Source organism: Dasypus novemcinctus, chromosome 15, assembly GCF_030445035.2.
Source record: "Dasypus novemcinctus isolate mDasNov1 chromosome 15, mDasNov1.1.hap2, whole genome shotgun sequence".
Lineage (NCBI taxonomy): Eukaryota > Metazoa > Chordata > Mammalia > Cingulata > Dasypodidae > Dasypus > Dasypus novemcinctus.
Genome location: NC_080687.1, coordinates 23,678,203 through 23,696,884, shown reverse-complemented (window position 1 = coordinate 23,696,884; position 18,682 = coordinate 23,678,203). Strand labels below are relative to the sequence as shown.

At 39.8% G+C, this 18,682-nt stretch overlaps 1 protein-coding gene and 1 long non-coding RNA gene across 3 annotated transcripts in view; one reads left to right on the top strand and one right to left on the bottom strand.

The window, feature by feature from the left end:
* COL4A2 (collagen type IV alpha 2 chain) overlaps window positions 1–18,682 on the top strand; it is a 218,523-nt gene that overhangs the window by 91,268 nt on the left and 108,573 nt on the right. The gene's annotated exons all lie outside the window — the stretch shown is intronic.
* Window positions 14,005–16,914, bottom strand: LOC139436486 (uncharacterized). Its single transcript, XR_011645747.1, has 2 exons — window positions 16,735–16,914; window positions 14,005–14,344 (listed from the first exon to the last, which is right to left on the bottom strand). It is a non-coding gene; the product is annotated as an uncharacterized lncRNA (long non-coding RNA).

Below are 18,682 nucleotides of genomic sequence, written 5' to 3'. Positions count from 1 at the left end.
TGGTTCTAGGGAAATAAATAATGGGACACGTCTCCACATGGGGGTGAGGGTTCTCAGGTCAAGGAGTAAGGTGACAGTTGGGTATGGTTAATATGAATCTTCAAACCCCTCAGGAAAGGCCACTTTGGAACCTTGTGATTGACACTTAGTAAGTCCAGCAAAACAAGGGTTTTCCTTCAGTGTTGAGCAGATCTCTCTCTCTTCTATTGAGCACTCTCTGAAGTAGTGACAACTGCCATATTGCAGGAAAATAGGAATCATCCAAGAGGATAGTCTTCTTCATTATGGGGAGATAATGTCTGGAAGGCACTTGGGATATTTGCTTACTGGGTAGAAAGACAGGAAAAATTGTCCACTCTATTTCAGTAGTCAGTCTCCCTTTCTTTTCTTCCTCCCATTTTCTACTTTGCAAAGTTAAATGAGAACGTGACCCATTTATCCTGTAATTTTTCACCTCAACTCTGTAGACATGGTCATTATATTCTACGGAATATAACATTGTTTATAAGTAAAAATTACCCCAATGATATCTACTAGAATTAGTTTTGATCCAAATGCAAAAGTTGTTCTTGAGGAATAGGAAAGCAGATAATAAGTAAGGACTCAAAGGAAGTAAAAGTTCTGAAATGTACTTTTTCTCCCTTTTATTACTTTTTTCGATGGGACTTTCTTTGGAGCTTTGTAGAATTGAATAATGCAACTTGAAAGGTTTTGTTTTGTTTTGATTTGATTTGGTTTCGTTTGGTTTTTTTAACAACCAGCCCCATGCTTTTCAAAGCATGTGCAAGCTCCTCTCACACTGAAACCCAAAAGGTAGTGATAGTTCACACACACATGTGTTAGAAATGGTGATGCATGCTAGTCCCCATGTGTCCCCATGTTCCCCCAGAGCTGCTGCCTAGGTAGAAGTACACTTGACATCAGGGGGGGAGTTCTGAACATGGAAAAACTCCAAGAGTGATGGACTTTGGCCAGTAAGAAGCTCGATAGAATATAAGCTTTCTTCTTTGGGGAACATGTCTTCATGACTCTTCAGTTCTTGTTAGTGAAACATCAGACACATCCCACCCACTTTTTTTTTTTTTAACATTACTGATGATCTCCAAAAGATAAGTGCTGAGCATCTAGTAATTAAGTTCCACGAGGATCTAAAATTAAGCCACTCAAAAATTTTAATGAAGTGATTACTCTGACCCTTTTATCCGGGGAGAAAAGAATTAAAGGTGATTTCCAGTCCCTAATGATAAAAAATAAAGTCAACATTAACTTTTAAAGCCTTACTATTTCTTTATTATGAATAGCAAATATTTGTCTTCTATCATATTTTTGAACTGTGTGAGCATGTCAAATTATATACACAGAATAATGTTAGGAAAAACAGGAGAATGAATTCGTAAATATTTCATGGTTTTATTTTGCGTTTTAAGCCAGAGCATTTAATTCCACCAGTCCTGAGCATGCGCTCTCTCCAGAGAGCCTGTACTTCACAGAGATGACTAATAAGAGTTTCTTCACAGCCTTACCATCCATGGTCAAAACATTGTTCAGGGCTGGAGCAGGCCTGCCAAGACCACAACGTAGTCCTGTTAAGACTACATGACAGTTGGAGATTTTTTTGAAAACTCCTCTGGTAGACTGTTTATACACCCACATTGATATTATCTGAAGATAAGTTTTACAGTCTGTTTACTGACAAATGCATCAGAAAAATCTTGGGCTTCTTCTCTGCAGAGATTCTGCCAAATACAATTCTAAGAAAAAAGTGACTTGGATAGATCAAGAAGCCCTGTAGCATCGTAAGCGATCACTTTGTCCCGTTGATTCTGTGTCCATGTAACTTCGAGAGGGGTCCAGGAAAAGTAATGACTAAGGGCTTGATTAGTAAAAAACCTTAGAGGAGCACTTAAAGATAAATGTCTCGTTTCCACTTATTAGTAGATATATATTTTTTCATATTAATAAATTGTGGACTCTTAATTTTTAAGAACAATAGTAAGTTATAACATATTTCCACAACTTTGGCAAGGCAGATATTTCTGGAGTAAATCAAAACCAGGACCAGAAGTATTGGCTCTGAAACGGACTACTACTTGTAAAGTAATTTTGCAGAAGGAAAATGGATCATGTGAACTATAGCAGAAAGCAATCTAAAATAATTATATCAATTTGATGTGGATGAATAGTCCTTTGTGGGTGCAAGAGAGAGGGAGTGGGTCAGTATGGGGTAGGAGAAACAATCTATTCTGTATTTGGGGGCTGTGAGAAGATGCAGAATTAGGCTCATAAACCGAGTTTTGATATTCACAATTTTTCTTTATTTGTGTGTTACTTTGAATCTAGTCAAAAATATTATCTAGAGTTAAACTACAACAAAATATGGGCTAATATTACTTGAAAGCAGCTGTGTCATACCTAAGAAAAAAGTTGCCCATCTTGGGAAAACGTGCAAGTGCAGTCTTAATGTGAAAGATCACCCTTGTTATGCCAGTAAGTATTTTAAGGGCTTTGATGTTATTTTCTGAATCAAAAATCAGATTTCTTTTTTTGCTGTTGCTTCCTTTTCCTTTTCCTTTTCCCTTCTCCTTCTTGGTTGTTTCTGTTGCTATATTTACATATTGCTTTAGGGGAAAAAGGCACAGTGCAAAATACGTTAAGTACAACTAAGAAGGTTACATATATATTTATTATGATGAAAACTCAAACCATCTATTGAAATAACAGCAGTAAATATAAATAAGCAAAAGATCAGAGATACAAGTTTCAAGTTGTCATTTGCTTTAGAAATGGAAGAGCAAAAAGCACACATAACTTGATGTAGTACCAGAAGCAAGTCAAAGTTAGAAGTCATCTAGTGAGTAGTTGCTAGATCATCACCAACAAACAAACAAAAACAACAGAACACCCTTTTGGGGGCCAAATCTATTACAATTTTTTTTTTCCTTAATTATGTTGCTGTATATGTCTTGATTTGCTTAGGCCATTTTATTTATCAAAGAAATCAACTACAAATTCTTGCCAGTTTTTAGTTGTAAGGATTTTCTTCATTGGCAGTACATTCGAGAGAATACATTTGTTATTAAATAGCTACTCTATGCCCAGCATTCTGGAAACCCCTGAAAAGGGTACTAAGATGTAGGTAGAAGGAAGGAAAGGGTAGTGGGAGAGAAAGGCACTGAACGTTTGTCACACATAAACTGTGTCATCTGTGCTATTCACTAACTCACTGAATCCTTACATAGACACTAACTTTACAGATGTGGAACCTGAGGTGAAACCTCTTGCCCAAAGTCACACAGAGAAAATTGCAGAGGACAAGAAAAAAATGTGTTTTTTTCAAAGCCCTGAAAGCCCTTGAAGTTAAAAACCTAGTGGGAAAGATAACAACAATTCTAAATATATAACCTTGACGGACATTATATATTAAGAACATACTGATGGTATGATGGTATGGTGATGAACAGAAGTGAATTTTCCTATCTTGATTGGTCTGGGAATGAAGGAAAAGTCTAGCTTTACCATTAATGCATTTTGAAGTCACTCTCAAGAGTTTGGTTGGTCCTGGTGTAAGGTCTTGTATTTCTGACCCATTTTACCTAGTTTCTTTCCCAAAAATGACAAATCACATATGCGTCAACTTGAGTCTAGTTGTTGTGAAATCTTTCATTTTCCAGCTGTGTCCCATTCCCCGGGTGATGCAAGCCACTTTTGTGAAATATATGAAAATACTGGAACTTTTCAAAACTGGTTTAAATTTCTCTCACATATATTTGGAGATTTGCCATGAAAAGGTTTTATAATGTAAATTCCCACACAATTGATCTAATTTATTTTCATCTGATTGTGTTTGCAATCCATGATCTTCCTGGCAGGAATATGATAAGCCACCTGCTTCTTTCAGAGGGGAAAAAATTCTGTTTCAAGGCTAAGGGAACTCAGGATTTGTGTGAGGTTTACTTTGGTCATGGTCTTTTGTAGTTTGACAATTGGACAAGTTCCTTCTGTAAGATGCTTGATTAAAATTCTTCATGACATAAGTAATCTCTACAAAGCTAAGAGAATCTAATGTTCTTGAATTTGTTCCATATTCACCATATATCCAGTAACTATGAGCAGCAGTCAGAGAAAGGCTCCAAAATTTGCAGCCAGTTAGATTTCCAAATTTTAACAAGGTTTTTATGCTGGGTGTTTTTGCAACCTTATTAACCAGTCAGCCTAGAGAGTAATGATCATATTAATTCATTCATAAATTACATGTTTGTTATAAAAACCTAATTTTTATAAATCCTTTGAGAGCCATTGTGTATATGTCAAAAAAGTGGAAAAGTTCTCAAGCAGATAAGAAATTTAAATAAGCCTTTAATGTTTTCTAAACATTAATTCACTTCATGGCTTTCAAAATTTTGATAAATGGAAACACTCCCATCCCACCACCCAGTATATAAAATGGAACTAGGAAAAGGGAATCACTGGTTAGCTTTCATAATTCCATTGATTAGCAAACAGCTACAGTTAAGAAAAGTACTGTTCCGTAAGTGCTTCATTCCATGTTAAGTATAAAATCTTAAATATGTATTCAAAATTATGATCAGAAGAAAATTATAATATTTTAAATATTTTTAACTAGCTTGATCTCTGGTTCCCTGAATGTGATCCTCATTTATTAATGTTTATATAAAATTAAAAATCAAGGAAATTACTATGACCCTTTTGTCATCTTCCAAAGGGAAAAAATATGGTAATTACTGAAACCCACATTATACTATTTACAAATGCTCAGATTAAAGAAAAAGTTATAATTCAACTTAATAAGAGAAGGTAAAGTTATTCATGAAATAAAGCATTTAGAATAATTGACCCAGATATCTGCTTCCTGTAGAGATTTTCATATCCACATACACATAGTTTAGATTATCCATAAAGTCTCGTGAATTTAACAATTTAGCTATGATTACTTTTTTTGTAAATTTTAGCGGAGAACTATTTAAGAGGAAAAAATGTTCTCACAAATAAACTTATATTAAAAAAAAAAAAAGCAGATGTAGCTTTTGGTGCTTCCAACGCCTCCTAACAGAAAACAGCTGTTGAACTTCCTGAATTTTTTCTAAGACCTTGAAAATACACCCACACATTTCCAGTTTTCCTTCCTAACCATTGAATTAGCTTATTAGTTTTCAGTTTTGTAATGGACTGTTCCATCTAAACAGCTCTTCATTTTTTTTCCTCTTTATTATACAATTCATTACCCATTTATTTATTCCACAGATATGTATTGATTACCTTTTGTTCATCAGGTGGCAACAGCAGAGAACTAGTTTATAGGAATAAGCAGTGTCAAAACTAAAACCTACTTTGCAGATGAGGATTGTTGTTCTTTAGCTTTTTCAGTTTTAGCAATTACTTTGCTCAGGAAAGTCTATTCATTTTAGAGTGATGGGTGTATATTTTAAAAGAATAATAAAGTAAAATAACATGAAGTACAGTATAATGTACAAATTTCTTGAAGATATTTACCATTTGAATTCAAGGGAACCTAATTTGGTGTGTTTAGAAGAGAGAATGGGGTTTTGTTTATCAGTTTGCCTACCCATGGGAATGAAAACAAACAAATAAAACTTATTTTTAAAAGCCTTCTTCAAAGTTCATATTTTGTTTTAGAAAAACTTTCAGCTCCATTACTTTCTAAGTAGCTCTTATCATTGCAAAGTGATCTTTTCTAGGCTCAGCATTTTCAACCCATCCTAGTTTACTCACTTTATATCCATGTATATTTTGAAGTATTCTCTTGGTCTGAAAGGTCTGAAACTGTATCTGTGAATCAGTTACTGTTCAAAGCAAAACGGTCAAAGGTAACAAAATTACAATGGTTTCTTTAGAATTCTCTATTTAAGCTAATTGCCTTTTTAAGGTAATTTTCTGTGTCAGTTGAGCTTTTCAGATCTGAATAGTATTTGAGGGCTCTGCACTTCCCATAAAACGCAGGACTTGCAAAAATCAGTATATTTTAATCATTGATTCATTTATTCAAATACATTAACACCTACTGTATGCAAAGTACCTACTGCATGGGTAGGTGATGCAAACATGAATAAGGCATGGCAGCTGCACTCCCAGAAGTCACTGTCCAGTGGCAGTGAGAGACGAGAAGAGTGTCCCCTAACAAAGGTAGAACGGTGTGAGCAGAGCCAGGCTGAAGGCCCACATCGAGCGTAATGACGTCAGAGGAGGCGCCACTACGTCAGAGGGGAGGGTCCTCGGGTGGACTCATCAGTGGAAAGTGTATGCTGTAGGAAGAATGGGGGCCAAGCGAGTGGGAGGCTGAGAAGCAGCACTATTTAAGAAAGAAACAACGGAAAAGAAAATGAGAAACAAAGAGCTAGAGACACAAGAGCAGAGCCCGCAGATTATCACCGAAGAACAATGGCGCTGAAGAAAGAAGGAGCGGTCTGTGGTATTGGAGGCCTCAGGGAGGCAATATGGATTAAAGACTAAATGTAAAACAAATTTGGTTTGGAAGAGAGGGAGAGAAGAGGCTTTGGTAGCTAGAGGAAGATGTGGGCTGGAGGGAAAAGTTTTGTAAAACTCATAAAACCCAAACAGAGCAAATTTCGCCCATGATGAACTAGATGAATTGTAGCTGGAAAATGATCATCATTGAGAGGACATGGGGAGTCTAAAAATGCTGGTGTTTGGGGAGAATGTTTAAATTCTCAAGGACGAGGCAGTGTGAAGGCCTTGGATTTAATATGTCTTTCCCAGGAAATGCCAACTAGAAAGTACCAGGGTGGTTTCTGAGAAAGGAACATTAAATTAGGCATTCCACTTTTCCTCCCCTTCCACTTCCGAAACCACTTCCACGCCATTCATTCTCTTTTGCCACCCAGCTTTTTCCTAGAATAGTATAGAACTTTTAACTTGGAAGGGACCTTCAAAGTTGGCAGTCAAGGAGACTGACTAGAGTAGTTAAATGACCTCCCAAAGTGACAGAGTTTGACCAACCCAGAATCCCCATCTTGCCCTAATCCAGGCTTGTACACCTTCTTCTTAGAACTCTGGACATGAACGTAAAATGCCCTTTTTGTAAAGAGATGATAACTGTAATTATGAAATTTTATGAATTCTAATAAAATAATTTATATAGCACTTGAAATCATCCCCCCTCTTCCCCCACCCCATCCCTTAGGTTTTGTTTTCCGGGATTTTTTAGTAGGAGAGAACCAGATCTGCTGTGGTAAAGCCAAATGTTCCTGCTCATCTACTAGGGCTTTGGTTTTCCTGCTAATCTGTGTGGTTCTGAAAGACCACACCAGGGAGCTTGCTGGTGCTAGCTCACTATCTTTTTGTGGTCTCTGAGCAAGAGGTTGGGAAGGTGAAATGAAGAGCGGTTAAAGAACTGAAGTCAGGTCATAGCTGGGAATCATTTTCTGATTCACTGTAGGAGGAAAAAAATATGGCCAACTTTTTTGTGGTCAAAGCTTTGCCTCCTGAATTCCTTTGTGGCATGTCAGTTTCGTAGCTTCCCAGAAAAGTGCTACTGTTTTGCATAACAAAGATTGATACTTGGCTCAAATAGATCACTGCTGAACTGAGCAGCTAGTGAATTCTATGACGGCATTAGCCATAATTCCCAGATATAAACTTGATAGTAAATTTTCATTCATAACCAGCCATATGTCTGAAATCAAAGAAATATTTAAGACCTTCAGAGACTAATATACTGCCACTATGGACATTTATGGCTTCCTGGATCTATGCAGAAGTAGGAATATGTGAGTTAGGCATATTACTCCACATTCATAGAATGTGGGACACTACACAGTACTAGAATATCCTTTGAAGATTAGCTGTAATCACTGCTCTTAAAAGAAGTTACAGTGTAACCAGGAACATGCATTAGTATCCAGTTTTAGTTGGGAGGTGTCATGTGGGGGGGGGGGAATGCTGTATGAAGGTTGGAGTCAACAATGTCTCAGCCATTGTAGGTTTAAGGTTCTCGACTGAGAGTATTGCTATAACCAAAAGAAAAGGAGGGGAAGCATATGTGGTTTGAGCAATTGAGCTCCTGCCTACCACAAGGGAGGTCCCTGGTTTGATTCCTAGTGCCTCTAAAGAAGACAATGAACTGGTGCAATGAACAGGCATGGCAAGCTGATGGAACAAGAGACACAAGAAGAAAAAACATAAATGAGAAACCAACAAAAGCAGGGAGAAGAGGTTCTCAGTGCCTCCTAAAGAAGATGAGCAAGAGAGCGAGTTGATGCAGCAGGCACGCATGGCAAGCTGACGCAACAAGAGCCACAAGAAGAAAAAACATGAGAGACACAACGAAGCAGGGAATGGAGGTGGCTCAAGTGGTTGATGCCTTCCTCCCACATCAGAGGTCCCAGGTTCGGTTCTCGGTGCCTCGTAAAAAAAACAAGGCAGACGAACAGACACAGCAAGTACAAACAATGAGGGGTTGGGGAGAAATACATAAAATCTTTGAAAAAAAAAAAGATTGTTGTTTTTTGGTTATTGCTGGGAGCAGAGTTGGAGGAAATGAGGTAAAAAGTTAAATTTTAGGCATACTGAGTTAAAAGTATCTGCAGAACATTTAATTTAAGTAGAGATGTCCAATAGGTTGTTAGGAGTCATCCACCTATAAATGCTCCCTAAAGCAATGTAGAATGAATGTGATTTCTCACATAAAGAGTCCATAGGAAAAGAAGAGAGCTCGTGGCAAAACTCCCTGGGAGCCACAAAGGAGGCCAAGCAAGATTTGTCAGGGATGTGGAAAGAAACCCCAAAGAGAATCAATATCCGAGAAAGGAGACAGTTTTAAGAAGAGAAGAGCGGACAACGATGCTAGATGCTGCCAAGGGATCTTGAAGGCCCATAAGAGGCCCTTAAACAGTGGGAATTGCATCACTGCTGACTTTGGAGAGAAGAGTTTTGTTAGAGTGGCCTGGGCAGAAACCAGCTTGCACTGGTTTGAGGTGTGAATGGGAGGTGGAAAAGTGGCTTTGGAGTGTGTTCATGTTCTATTGGAATACAGGAAAAAATCTAGGAATCATAACCCCTCTCAAAACGTAATGAAACCACATTCTGTAAAATGGGATGTAAGAATGACAGAGCAGCTTCTAGGGAGCTTCATCCTTTCACCTCTCCCAAGTTCTGCCTTTTCTCCCTTCCCTATTGGATATGAATGGCTTCACCGCTGAGGTTCATGCAAAGTACCAGCCCATGCAAAACAACCCTCTCTGGGGCTTTGGCCAGGTCGTGGTTCCTGTAAGTGTAAGGAAGAAGGTTTTGGTGTGAAAGCATTCCCATCACAGGGCATGGGTGCAGAAAGAAAACTCCAAATAGCCTTTCTGGGTTGCTCCCACCTAGCTGCCCCCCACATTCAGAGCAAGACAAACATAGAAGGCTCTAATGGTAACAGAAGCCAGGGTGGCAGGAGGAGGCGAAAATATTACAGAGACATCAAGGGTAAGGATTTTTGGAATAATCTCACTAAGAAGCTGAACACCTAATTTGTGATGTATAAACCACAAAGTGGATAGTCTAACCTCTCTCCTTTTCCCACCCCCCACCCCAAAAGGCAAGCCTTGCCTGTGGTAATAGCAAACATACCACTCCCAAGTCTATATTTTAACTCTCTCCGTAACTGTCCCCTGTTTATTAAATGAGCCGTGTGCATCTTCGCTTGTCATCCATGACATCATTAAATCTTTGTTGAAAATGAAATGTGTAGAAAACATACCAGGATTAAGTGTACGCCTTGGAAACGCAGACGTATTCAGTAGTTGCCTTCCATTTTGTGGATGAAAACTGCTACTTTTTCTTTTAACAAATGCCTTTAAGAAGAATGGATCTTCTGGAGGTTATTTTCACCCTATGTCATGAGAACAGTACACAAGCTGAGTCATTTCTCTGGAATGGATGTTAATGTCATTTGGTTTCCTCTTGCAAAGGACCCCGGGTTTCATGTCTGGACAAATGAGCCATCCATTATCTTTCCACCAGACTGAAAAAAGATCAATTTCTTGTGGTTTGTTGTTCTTTTTTTAATTGCGGATGTGTGTTCGGTGTCCTTCCAAATAATCATCTAAATGGGGACTCTTAGGAGGGAAGTCCAGGATATCCAGATAGCCATCTGCAGTGTCAGGCATGCTTGTTAAGCTCTATAGAAGGCAAACTTTAACCCTCGCTGTGGGCTAAAACCCTTTAGTCCAGATATCTATGCATCTATATGTATGGATGACTATTGCAATGAATATTGCCATAACGTGGCTTTGATCACACAGTAGCCTCAGAGCTATCCTCAATGCACTAGGTATTATTATTGAAAATATCAACAAAAGTACTTAGCGAACAATTAGATAGCTTTTAAAGATATAAATAAGGAACACTTACTTTTGATCTGGTATTTATTCTTTGCTATTTAACCTTCTCAAATATCAAACTTCAATGCCAGCATAGGGAGTAGGAAAAAGCTAATAAACTGGAAGGCCACAGTGGGCTCTACTGCTAACTGGTCATCTTCCTGAAAAAAAAAATAGTCATTCATATTAAAAGGCTAGATTTTTCTCAAAGGGATCTTCTTAAACTTATAATTTCATTGTGTCCCTAATCAAATATGTGCCTAGAGCTTGAAGGTACCTTAAGGTGGTTCTAAACATCCAGCTTTAAACAGACCACCAGAGTCTCCCCCATTTTCAGACAGCCAAACATGTTTAAGTAATGTAGAATCCAGTTCACCACTTGGTGCTGACATCTCAGCCACTTCTCTGAAGTCTTCTACTCATGAGTTCCAACTCGCATCTTCACAACCATTTCCTCCAGCATCACTTTCAAGGACTCCTTTGTCTCCCACTGATCCCAGGAAGCATCTGTAACCATTCCAAGACCTTTGTTCTTTTTTTCCCCTGCCATTCTCTGTTGTCGTAATGTCTCCCCCAAGAACAAATTAGAAGTCGGTTTTACACTCTGTTATTTTGCTCACAAACAAATGCCACCAGTTCTGACATTTTCTCCTCTCCTCTCATTTCTTCCTAATGCTTCTGGACGCTTTCCTCTGCTTTTTGGGAAATATTCTCCAGTCAACCATCAGAACTGGCCAGTGCTTGGCATCGCCTTCTGTTTCATATCTCAGTTCCTATCTGAGGCCAGTACACCCAGGCTTATCTCCCTCAGCCTTCTAAGCCATGATGGGCTTCTCTACTGGATGAACTTCTTCTGGTAGGAGATGTACACTTCCAGTATCTGAAAGTTTACTATAACCTTTGCTTCAAGAAATGCTTAATCATTAAATTTTTCTTTACTGTAAAAAAAATCTCCACAACCATTTAGGAAGTCTTCCTAAAACAATGTTTCCTCACCTATAAATCTTTTTGGGGAAGCTAGAGAAGACCCAAGTTCTGAGGTATGTGCAACTATTACCCCATAGTGTTTTTATATTTCAGTATTTTAGCCTGCAGTTCCAGGGGACTCCCCTGGATACCTTTTGACCTGACCCAGTGTTGCTAAAAAGTAACAGAATTGACTTGCTTGAGTTTCACCTTCTCCTTCTGTCTTGGGTCTGTTTTCTAGCAGAGTGATTAATGAGCCATGAAATGGCCAAAATTGAGCAGCAATAGAGTTAAAGCAGACAAACAGGAGACCTAGATAATCATTGTAAGATTATGGTTAACTTGGTTTTGTATAGATTTCCAGGAACCCCAGGCATATGTCTGTTTATTTCTTGCAGAAAATTGGTTCATCTGCTTTTGTCTGGATTTTAGCTTTACGAACATCAGTTAGAAAGATACACTCATGTTCTTTATCTCATAGGGTCTAAGGTAAAGGAAAGGTCATATGTAGAGTGACAGCAGCCTCTAGAACCATTTTGGAAAGCTGAATAAAAATTCCCTCTTCTACATACCAGCCGAGTGACTTGAACCTCTCTGTGCATCAGTTTCCCTGCTCATAAAATGGATATGACAGTGCCTATCTTATAGGGGTTTCGTGAGGATTAAGTAAGTTTATTGCTGGATAGCGCTCTAAACAGTAAATGCTCTAGAGTCTAGAAATGTTAGCTGCTTTCATAACTTAGTCCCACATAGGAGTCAAATCCAATAACTCATTATCACTTTCTCCTAGGCCTCTGTACTGGATCTTGCTCTAACACTCTTCTTTAAGCAAATCAAAAGGAAATGGACATAAAATTAATTGCTCATCTAGGCATTTCCACTACCATCTACAAAGGAAAGTGGAATTTGATATGCTCTTTAGACATCATTGGAAGTCTGCAGTCCAAATTTTCGTCAGAATTTTCCCCATGGGATGTTAGCTTTCCATGACATGAGGGACCTGCCCTCAATTCCACTGAAGCGGGTCATCATAACCCAAAACCATCTCAAAATCTTTGACATGCTACCACTTGCAAGTCTGCCTGAAGTCAATGGTGAGTTGCTGGCTCCTAAAGAGCGCAAATGACTGCCACCTAGTGTTGGCCACTAGAACTGCAAATTATTCCTCCTAGTCTGCGCTGTTCCTTATACCCAGTATAGAAGGCATTAAAAGGTGCTTTTTGTTGACATAAAGTTAAAATTTGATTTCCTAAAAGAAATAGTCAATAAACATTTAAAATCTTCCCTTGATAGCTTCTTCACAGGCCAGTATTGGCAAACTTACCCCTTCCTTCATAACCTTTAATCCTCCTGAGTCACAGTAGTTTCACTAAATTGCTTAAGCATGTTTGACTTTTCACCAACAGTTGTCCTCAAAACAGCTTGGTTCAAATATTGCCAGAAGTAAATCTCCAATAGAAGGGAGTCACAGCATTCCAAAATTCTTGCCTCATTTTCTAGCTCTTGATTTCAGCAGATCATGCCTTATTTATCTAATCTGAGTCTAAACACAGTTTTGAAAGGGCCTGGCATGGCTTTTTTATGACCCCATTTTAGAGCCCTGGAAAGCCTTGTCTCTGATCATGCAGACAGATAAATCCTGATCATCTGATAGAAGCTGCAATCAGAAATATTCCACTGGACTGGCACTGAGCTTAAAGAAAAATTGAGATGTTGGATGAGCTCTTTTCTGACAAATTAAGGTGACCTAAGGAATTGAGGGCAGAGGATGAGAGGGTGATAGGTCTGCACAATATTCCCCTCCAAAGCTTGGCTGGGTAATTACTGAGCTAACAGTACTTCAAAAGTCATGGGTGCCTGATAATAAAATAGGAGATCCTGGTCTTCACCCACCCCCACGCTCCAAAGAACAGGAATGCTTGGAGTCAGACAGCGATGGGTAAATTGCAGCACCATAATTCATTCATTCAACAGTTTGTCGAGCATGTTCTTTTTATCCAATACTGTATGAGTTAACGGAGACAGAAAGTTAAATGTGGCAATTCTCTACTTCCAAGGACCTCACAATCCAGAGTTAAATACCTGGTACATAAATGCAGAGCGACAATGCAATGTGATCATTCCTGCAACAGAATCAAGCAAGAAGGGGCATCTAATCTAGTTGCAGAGGCAGGAAGATGTCTGGAGAGGGGCAGTGCTTGAGGGAAACCCTCAGTGCCACAGAGAGTTACAAGGCAATGAGTTACAAGGCACATGCAAAGGCTCTGAGGCAGGAGAGAAACTGGCACAATTGCCAGGAACTCAGTTTGTCGAAACAAAGTGTACAAGCATGGAAAGGAGCAAGCACAGGGAGTATGTCATGCCGAAAGCCTGACGCCAGTAAAGAAGCATCGCATGATTTGAAGGTGGGGCCTCGTGTGATCTGACTTAGGTGTGTGAAAAGGCAACCTAACAGCATTTAGAAGATTGTTGGCAGGGACGAGGAAAGGAGCAGAGAGACAGAAAATGAACTTTTGCACTTACACAGGCTAGCAGTGCTGAGTTGTTGAACAAGGTAGTAGCCTTGGGGATGTATATGAGATATGTACATGAAGTAGAATTCTTGAAACTTGAAGACAAATTCACTGTGCAAGTGAAGGCAAGGGCAGAGCCATTTACAAAGACACCTCTGGTCACGTTGTAAACTGCAGACATTTTTATATTTATTATGATAATTTTCCAGCAATGGCAGACATGGGTTTTATTTCAACAAAATTACTCTGTTAGGACAATTTTCTAACAAAACTGATAGGAGAAGTCATATCATGAAGAAAGTGCTTTTTCTCAGCATTCTCAGGTAAATGGTGTTTGGTGTTAGTCGTGAATGTTCCTCTAGCTGGTGGACAACGAGCGTCACGGATCATTCCTTACTCAGAGGTACACGGAGCCCTGGCTCAAGTGAGGCACTTTGCCAGATGCTTCACACAACTCAAAAAAAAATCAGATAGAGTCGTTGTTCTTCAGGCTTATGCATTCCCCTAGCGATAAGGATGAGAAGAGTGGGGGTTTTGTTAGCATCATGGATACAATGACATTTTGAGTGACCTCAGGGACCGGTTGTAAGAGTCTGCAAATCCCACCTCAGGATCCAGCTCACATCTCTGCTACCCCCTGGAGTTTAGACTAAACAAACAAACCAAGAAAGGGGCTGCCGCCATCTTTCTTGTTACAGTTCTTCCATCTTATTATTTTTTTTTTTTAGATTTATTTTTTATTTATTTCTCTCCCCTTCCCCATGTCCATTCGCTGTGTGTTCTTCTGTGTTCACTTGTGTTCTTGTCGGCGACACCTGGAATCTGTGTCTCTTTTTGTTGCGTCATCTTGCTGCGTCAGCTGTCTGTGTGTGCAGCGCCATTCTTGGGCAGGCTGCACTTTTTTCGTACTGGGTGGCTCTCCTTACAGGGCGCACTCCTTGCGTGTAGGGCTCTCCTACGTGAGGGACACCCCTGCATGGCAGGGCACTCCTTGCGTGCATCAGCACTGCACATGGGACAGCTCATCCCACAGACCAGGAGGCCTTGGTTTTGCACCTTGGACCTCCCATGTGGTAGGCGGATACTCTATCCGTTGGGCCAAATCTGCTTCCCCTTCCATCTTACTATTGAACCAAGTTGCTCAACTACAGATTAATTTGAATTTAAATGCATAACTACATAAATTATTTTGAAATCATTAATTCCATTTTATCCATAGAAAAAGGAACACACTTTCCACTTTTCCTTACAGAATAAAAAAACAGAACCTAGTTATTTCTCTTAAAATTTTTTGAATGACTTGAGTTTGGACAGTCATGGAATTTGACATTAATTAGATAGGTTTAATTTTAGAGGTGAAGAATGCCTTTCATTTTGTTAAAGAGGATGGAATAATTTTTTTTCCAAGGAAATAATATTACAAGGAATAAAAAAGAACTGCTGGGAAATATGTTATGGTCTATAGAGCCCTGCTCTGGAGCTTTCCCGAGCACAAAAGTCTCTTTTCAAATCAGCTGTCGGTGGTCCTAAAGGAAGGAGCTCTGGGAGTCCTCAAGAACTGGCTATCTGGAAATAACCAGATCAAAACCATACCAGAGAGAAACTGAAATGTCCCCTTGCTTTAGAGGAAACAGACTTGCATACATTTTGAAGATCACTGAGTCAAGGTCAATGGCCTTTGGGCAATGTCTTCTTTTATCTTTGAGAGTAAAAATGTTATACAGTCTGGAAAAAAAAATAACAGGAAAATTCCTTTCTAAAGCACTTTGCTGAGCTACAGATTCCTTATAACTGTGGGAAATTCATACTGCAGTCCTTTATGTATTTGGAGGATTTAGAGCAATCTTTCCATTTCAAAGCTGGAAGTGATCTTAGATATCTTCTACCTTCATTTATGAGACGTAAAGCCTTCAGAGTTTAAGGGATGATGAGCTGCCCTGACTTAGCACAGAACACATGAGGGATCATCAGAAGCAGACTTCTCTCAACATACGGTGTTAACTGGGTCAGCAGACATCTCCACTTACCCAATAGCTGTGGACAAGACACTTCACCTCTTTGGACTGAGCTTTCTCATCTATTATATGTGAGAATTAGACTAATTCCTTGGCTCTGAAACCTGGCTATGCATCTGAATTTCTTGGTGAGATTGTTAGAAATATGAATTCCCAGGTTCCTGCCTTGCCGCCGAACAGCTAGGCTAGAAAATTCTTGATGTCTAAGACTGTCCCTCAGCCAAGAATAGTCCTGGAACATGGACACTTCTAGAACAATTTACCCAAATGTTGACAAGCATGCGAATCATCCGGGGATCCTGTTAAAATGCAGATTCAGATTCAGGAGGACTGGGGTGGGGTATAAGGGACCTTAATTCTGATGAGCTCCCGGTGGTTCCAATGCTTCTGATCCAAGGCCCTCTTCTCTTTGAGTAGCAAGGGCCCTAAATGATTTCTCAAGTCCCTTCAGAATCTGATATTTTATGAATCATTTGAGACGGTGATAGATGATCAAGAGTGAAGAGCAGAGATATAAATTTTAAAAATAGTGTTATATTGGCCTAATTTTAAATTGCTCTTATTCCCCATAAGGATCTTGTTATGGAATGGGACTGGTGTTCAGGGGCCAAAAAGAGATGCATTTGGTTTTCCCCAAAATAAAATGAAATCTATACTATAGATAAGAACTTTGGAGCTGGATTTCTCTTTAGTTTCTATACAGTAGAATTTTTTAAATTATGTTTTCTTGCCTCTAAGTAATAATATGCTGCTCACAGGCAAAGATCATACTTTTGAGTCACTCTCTGAGAGGCATGTGGCCTGAGTTTTTTCAGGCCTGCTGACTGGGGGGTTCCCCCTTCCTCCCAGGCGCGCCCTCCCTTGTACCAAGCCGCTCACCTTTGCGAAGGAACTGCCTGTGGCTCTGATCCTATTCCGGTTGACTCTGAGCATACCACAGTGGCCCTTCTGGCCCCAGTGTGAGTTGTGCGCTAGGATGGGCCGGGCCGTTGGTTCTCATAACAAAAGGATCACAGCGTCAAAATAATATGGTGGAAATGGATACCTGGAACCAGGAACTGGACCTGCAATTAGCAGAGATGTGGGAATCTGTGGTAATAACAAGGCACACGATTAACCTTAAGCAGGTGAATGGATAAACAAATTGGGGTAATGTCATGCAATAAAATACTGCTCCATGATAAAAAGGAGCAAACTATTGAACACCCCATTGTATGGGTGAACCTCAAATGCATTATGCTAAGTGAAAGAAGCCAGATTCAAAAGGGCACATACTATATATTTCCATTTTTTATGATAGGGAGAACACATCAATGATGGTTAGAGGTTAGGGGAGGAGGACAGGACGACAAAGGGGCAGCCCAGGGGAGTTGGAGAGGGTGGGGAGTGGAACTACGGTGCCTCTTCCTTATAGTGTGGTCACACCCTGTGCTTTTGTCAAACTCACAACAGTACGCCCAGAGAATTTTACTTATGTAAGTTTAAAAATGAATTGAAACCCATTTTTAAAAAAAGGAATACGAGAGCTAAGGACGTTTAAAGTAAAATAACAGCGCAGTAGATTAAAGCCTAAGATGTAAAGGCTACAAGAGAAGAGAGGGAGAGATGCAGTAGTCAGGCATTTTCTAATGACAGAAAATTCGGAACTCCACGTACAACGAGTCCTCTTCAGGAACATTTCCATTAAAGATAACAGAAAAAGATAGCTGTGAATTACAGCCCAACTGGAAAAAAAAAAAAAAAAAGCCTAACTTTTTTTCTTACTTGGCCAATGGGTTCTTTTTTCTTTTTTTTCTCCCCCATAAGAGAATTGACTCAATATAATGCCAACCTCAAGAATATTTTTCTTTCATATGACTGCTGTTTAGTCTAAATGCAAAATAGATATAACTCTTGGTTCTGTTCCTGGTCCGTGCCCCAGATACTAAAAATTCACTGTCAGAGCCTGGCAGCCTGGCTGATGATGTCTCGGCAGGGAGGCCGAGCTTTAGAGACTCTTTCCTCCCCACCCTGCATCCACCAGGCTGTTAGCTGCACACCATGTGCCGAGCTCCGCCCTGGGCACCTACAGAAACACACAGGAGTTAGAGGACACCGGCTCTGCTTTAGTGACGTCACACTCTCTTGGGGGTGAGTATGACCTAATTTGAGGAGAATTTTGGTACTTGCAGTTGGCACATGAAAGCTAGGAGTATTCAGTTGAGTCTGTGTATTTATATAGTTAACTTTTTCAGTTACCAGTCGTCTGATGATTTGGGTAACTCGGTAGTGACCTCTGATTCTAATTGCCACTTTCCAGTTGCATCAGTCTAGCCATAGCCGTGGGCCGCCTGGTCTTATTAACACATGATGACATCAAGGCTATTTGACGGTGCTGCCGTAGTCATGGATGATGTGTATTACGTGTTGTCAGGTGCTAGAGGAGAAACAGCATTCCATGCATGCCTGAGGCCTGAAAACCAGAACTCTGCATGCTGTACCTACCACGCCAGAATCTGCTTCTTCCCAGATGTTTCCACAGCTGCCCAACTGCTCCCTAAGGCCCTCGGCTCGTTCACACTCGAAGACAGAGTCTTCTTGGAGGAAGAGGATGCTTAGGAAATCGAGCTGGTCTGTTAGGCAACAGTATACCCATTTAGGCAAATAAAATGAGTTTATTGCAAAAAGCCCAGAGGCAATGAAAGGCTTTCCCAGAAAAATCAACTTTTCCAACATAGGCCAGGCAAAATTACATCCAGACTATAAAAAGCTTGGCATCGCTGTGGGCTAAAAGCCATTTAGTGAGACTGCGCATGTGGTGCCTATTTTTAGAATGAGGAACAGAGGT